This window comes from Dipteris shenzhenensis, chromosome 1 (genome assembly GCF_047967505.1).
Source record: "Dipteris shenzhenensis isolate YYH24624 ecotype China chromosome 1, Dip_SZ_1.0, whole genome shotgun sequence".
Lineage (NCBI taxonomy): Eukaryota > Viridiplantae > Streptophyta > Polypodiopsida > Gleicheniales > Dipteridaceae > Dipteris > Dipteris shenzhenensis.
In genome coordinates this window covers 237,289-243,367 of record NC_141596.1, presented here as the reverse complement: position 1 = coordinate 243,367, position 6,079 = coordinate 237,289, and positions in this window count along the sequence as shown.

The following is a 6,079-nucleotide window of genomic DNA, read 5'->3' as shown; positions in this document are numbered from 1 at the left end:
TTCACCCTTCGCACCACTTCTCTTCCTGACCCTCTTCTTCTCATCCTCACCCGTTCTGCACAAGTCCTTCCACCTCGCTGCAGCTTCTTCTCATCACGTTCTTGTCTTGAACACCGCACCTCACTCAACGTTGGTGTTAAGGGCAAAAGCAGCAACAGCAAAGAGGAACTAGGGGGGGAGTCCTTAGATTATTATCATTAATACGTTGTATCTAGTTTATAGTGGGATATGAAAAGACGGAAGTTCTAGGACTAGGCGGAGAACTGAATAGGCACGGCAACCGTCACGGCAACCGTGAAGGAGTTATGTGTGCCGGTTAGATAAGAGAGAAGAGAGCGATCATTGGGGCTCATTGGGGCTCATTGAGGCTCATTGATGAGGATCGGAGCAAGGATCAGTGCTATGTATCAGAGAGTACGGTGTTGTACTGCTCGGAGAAATGTAGTACAGAGATTCTATTGCATCTACCTTATTGTTTTATCATGAATGATTCTGTCGATCACTGTTCTACTCTATGAATTTTCATACGCAGTTCTGAAGTACGATTACGCATGTAAATCTGTCGCAGTAGTGCGTTTCGAGTTAGTCTTCAGAGTAGAGAGGGCTAACACTTTGGCGACCACGGAAGATTTCCATGTTCGTCGCGGTGGATACCCCGGAGAGGTTGGATGCTCCCCATCTGTAATACTCTGATTCCTCGGTGCGTGGACTAGCGCATGAATGACGCTGGGAGTGCGCCAGGGGGAACATCGCGCTCTCCGGAACGGCCGCGGGAGCCTGCAACTCCAGTATCGGCACGTACAACCCGCGAGGAACGGCATGACAGATATGTGGCTCAACGTGATCTTCTCTTCGGCTTCTTCATGGATAGTGAGAGTAGTAGCCGCTCTGACACACCTCCGCTGATCCCAGGAGAGGAAGGTCCAGTCGTTTCCGGTGTTCAGGAGGAAGGCGAATCCTCCGGACGCAGTAGCCCGTTCGATTTAACAAGTACTCCTCCGGAAGATGAAGCGTCACCGTTGCGGAATTCCCCACCACCGAGTCCCAGGAGACGGGGGGGTGGTGTGCCTGCAGGAAGCGGAGCCCCAGGTCCGTCACCAGATCCCGGTAGGGGAGGTGGAGGCGGTGGAGGCGGAGGCGGGGGTGGAGTTCTGGCGGTAAGTAGCGCGGCTATTCCACCACTGGTACCCAGGATGACGGTGAAGTACCCCAAGTTTTCAGGACGGGATAAGGAGGATGCGGATGCACATATACTGTCATTTGAGATGGCATGGATGGTGAATACGGCTCCACCAGTGCAGGCGACAGATCTTATGAAGATGGCGACTTTCATCCCGACACTGCAGAAGCAGGCGGCAGTATGGATCGCGCAATATGGAGCTACCCATTTCGCCACGTTTGATCTACTGCGGGATGCCTTTTTGCTCCGGTTTCGGGAGGACAAGACCCGTGTTCATGTCCTGGCCAAACTGGGGAAACTGGAACAGAAGAACCAAGAAGTGGAGGCGTATGCGGCCAGGTTTCGGTCGTTGATCCGCCGCCTCGATGCAGCAACTACCCCGGCAGTCCCCATCCAAAATGCTTACTTCATGGAGGGGCTGAATAAAGGATTGAAAAGGTCCCTGGCATCGTTGGATCTGGAAGCTCTTTCATTGGAAGAAGTCGTCCAAGCAGCGGTGAGGGCGGAACAAGTTCTGTTTACTTCCAAGGGAAGGAAAGGAAAAGTGAAGTATGAGGAGGCTGAGGGAGACTCCGATACCGATAATGAGGAGGAGTCGGATCAGTCGGATGAGGAGGAGGACAAACGTTCCATGAGGCGGAAGGCTGGAAAAGCGGCAGGGAAGTTATTTCCGGAAGGATCGGCTGCCGGAGCCAAAAGCCGGGATAGTGGAATAGGGTCCTCTTCAAAAGTTCGCAAGGATACTTGGTGTAATCGGTGCCGGAATGCAGGACACTTAGCAGAGGAATGCGGTTTGAATGAGCGGTGGTGTGCGATTTGCCAAACAGCGACGCATACCACGGAGATCTGCCGCTATAACGCACGAATAGCCCCGACACCAGCGGTGGCGGCGGTAGTTGCGGCACCAGCCGCAGCACCAGCCGCGGTACCAGCCGCACCGGCGAAAAGACCTTGGCGGCCGAGAACGGCTGGAACAGGTGCAGATGAACCAGCAGGGGAACGGACGTTCCTATGTTTTTATTGCAATCAACCCGGACATCGAAAGGTAGATTGCGAATTATTCAAGCGCCACAAGGCGGAAAGGGAAGCAACCCGGGGATCCGGCGATGGCAAGTCCGCACCAGCAGTGAATGCGGTTCTGATTATCGAATGCGATGATGCCAGTCAGCAACAGGATAGCAAGGAGCCTAGTCCGAAGTCCGAAGAAGTACCGGAAGTACCGGCGGGTGTCCCTGTTGAAGGCAAAGTGGGAGGAAGTGCGAGCGGAGATGTGCTCGTGGTCACACGATCCCAGGAAAAGGTGCGGGAATACAAGGCCCCGCAAGAGAAGGGGAGACCTACGGCGTTGGACTGGCAGGCACAACAAAAGGTGCGGTCGACGGTCGGTGAATGGGTCCAGAAAACCCCAACGGTGTTACCTAGGCCAAGCGCGGAAAAGGCAGTCTCGGTGACGGAGAATGGTGCGAAGGTGGCAAGGCGCCTGCAAGGAGAGCAGCCAGAAGCGACTTGTCTACCTACCAGTCAGAAGGACAGCCTGATGACCGGCGAGGAGGGTGTTGAACCATATGATTTATGGCAGGATTTGCGGAAACAGCAAATACACATGACAATGGAGCAATTGTTAGCATTGGTACCCAATTTCCGGAGTTCTCTCATCAAACAATTGACGGAACCAGTCAGGGCGATGGAGTCGGAGATGGAAGCGGTAACAATGGAAGTGTCGTCAGACGAATCTGCAAAGCCTGTAGCGGAAGTACAGCCTCCTGTTTTTGACGAAGCGGTCCCGGTAATTTCCGTAACACTGGAGAACAGCCGTGTGGGAGGGGTGTTGCTGGACGGAGGGTCTGGGGTCAACATCCTGTCCGAACAAATGCTGGTGCCATTGGGTATCACAAAATGGGAATCAGCACCCTTCGCCGTTCGGATGGCAGACCAACGGAGAGTGCAGCCGTTAGGATTGCTCCGTGGATTGAAAATGGAGGTTTGCGGCGTGAAGTTCGAAATCGCTGCGGTGATTCTCCGGATGGAGGATATTAGCGGGTCATACCCGTTATTGCTCGGAAGACCGTGGTTGCGGCAGGCCCGTGTGAAACAAGACTGGCAATCAGACCGCATCACCATTCGGAAAGGAAAAAAGAAGCTGAAGCTCTCGGTACATACCAAACAAGGGCTGAGGACACCATTCCGACCGACGATGGCGGAAGGTATCCATATGATGGACGGAATGGGGGTCGAAGAGGAGGATGATTTCTTCAGTAGGAATACGGAGCTGGTAAGCTTGTTCGAGGTCGATGTGGTTGCCGTTTTAAAGCAATATCAGCATCAGATTCCCTCGGCTACGCAGGAGTCATCCAGTTCCACGAAAGAACCAGTCGAAGGGAGTCTACCGGAAGGCACAGGAGACATGCCGGACGAAGCGGGAGTGGCGGAGGCGGAAAGAGTTTTCGAGCAGGAACTCCGTCGCTCGCGGAGGGTCAAAGAAGACGAGCTGCTGGATCTTAACCTCGGGACGGAGGAGGAGCCAAAGAACGTCCGTGTCAGTGCGAAGCTCGATAAAGGATTTCGGGGAAAATTGGAGACATTGCTGAAATCCTTCAAAGACGTGTTCGCCTGGGACTACACAGATTTGCTCGGCATCGATCCCAAATTCTATCAGCACAGGATCAATCTGCAGAAGGATGCGATACCGGTTCGGCAACAACGGTATCGAATGAACCCGAACTATGCCCAGAGGGTGAAGGAGGAGCTGGACAGGTTGCTAAAGGTCGGGTTTATCTATCCGGTTGACCATGCAACATGGCTTTCGCCAATAGTGATTGTTCCGAAAAAGAATTTGAAGTTGCGGGTCTGTGTTGACTACAGAAAGCTTAACGCGGCGACAATCACGGATCCGTTTCCCTTGCCGTTTAATGATACTATGCTGGATACAGTGGCAGGTCACGAGATGTATTCTTTTCTGTATGGCTTCAGTGGGTATAACCAGGTGCAGATGGCACCAGAAGATCGAGAGAAAACAGCCTTCATCACGGAGTGGGGAGCATTTGTTTTCCTGGTGATGGCATTTGGGCTAAAGAATGCTCCGGCAACATTTCAACGCATGGTCCAAGAAATATTTCATGATTATTTACTAATCTTTATGCAGGTATTTCTGGACGATTTCAGTGTTTTTGGGAGTCGCGAGCAGCACCTTGAGCATCTGAAGAAATGCTTAACCCGGTGTAGGGAGGCACGGTTGTGTCTGAACCCTATGAAATGTGCATTCGCCGTGGGCAGCGGTATGCTGCTGGGTTGCATTGTCTCGGCAGAAGGCATTGCGGTAGATCCGGCAAAGGTCGAAGCGATTCGGCAGGCAAAGGTTCCTGGCAACGGTAAGCAGCTCGGGAGATTCCTAGGGCAGGTTAAATGGCACAGCCGAATGCTGCGGTATCTGGCGGATGTGGCGACACCACTGTATGACCAACTCAACAAAGTACCGGTAGTCTGGTCTCCTGCTTGTGACTTAGCTTTTCGACGGCTCAAACTGATGTTGGCGACAGCACCGGTGGTTCAGCCGCCAGATTGGACGAAGATGTTTCATGTCTTCGTGGATGCCTCGGACGTGGCTATTGGTAGTGTCCTCATGCAGGAAGCGACAAGCAAGTGGTTCCGACCGGTGTATTATGCAAGTCGCAGGTTGTCAAAAGCCGAACGGAATTACTCTACGACGGAGCGGGAAGCATTGGGGATGATTTATTCCGTAACAAAGTTTCGTCACTACCTGTTGGGGAATCGGTTCACGTTTCATGTGGATCATTCCGCCTTGTTGTATTTGGTACACAAGCCCGAGCTCACTGGAAAGTTGGCCCGGTGGATGCTGCTTTTACAGGAGTTCGACTTCACGGTGGTCCATCGACCAGGAAGTACACATGCCGTAGCGGATTACCTTTCGCGGTTGGAATCTGGCGAAGACCCGATGGGTGTGGAAGACGATTTTCCGGATGCCCAGCTGTTCGAACTGGAGGCGGTGGTACCGGCAGCTCCAAAGACGTGGTACGACGACATGTTTCACTTTGTCGACACGGGCCAGATGCGCGACGGAATGTCGCGAGACCAGCGGAAACGGCTCGCGCTCAAGAGCAGAGACTTCCGGATCATTGCTGACCAATTGTATAAGCAGGGGCTAGATGGTGTGTTGCGACGGTGTGTGTACCCACATGAGCAGGAGGTCATCCTGGAAGAGGCTCACCAAGGAATCAGCGGTGGACACTTCGCAGGAGAAGTAACCGGACGGAAGGTACTCCAAGGAGGTCTGTGGTGGCCAACATTAATGGGGGATGCGCATAGGTTCGTCAAAAGATGCGATGTGTGCCAGAGGTTGGGCCAGCCATCAGGTCGGGACCGGATGCCGCATAATCCCATACTGGCCCTCGAACCGTTCATGAAGTGGGGGCTGGACTTTGTAGGTCCGTTTTCGCTGCCGGCGCGGAGGACAGGTAACCGGTATATCCTGGTGGCGACGGATTACTGTACCAAATGGGTGGAGGCCAGAGCACTGAAGGATAATTCGGCAAAGGCTGTGGCCAGATTCCTTTATGAAGCCATTATGACACGGTACGGATGTCCGGTTGAGCTCGTCACGGATCAAGGTGGGCATTTCCTTAATGCGGTGTTACGGGAACTGGTTACCCGGCACCTAATCATTCATAAGAAGTCCACAGTGTATTACCCTCAGGCAAACGGACAGGCGGAGTCCTCGAATAAGGTGTTGCTAGTCATTCTGAAAAAGCTGGTCAATGAAAATCGGATAGATTGGGATGAAAAACTTTACTCCGCATTATGGGCGTTCCGGACTTCCTATAAGGTTGCGACGGGGTTCACGCCATTCAAGTTGGTTTACGGAGTTGAAGCAGTGGTCCCCAT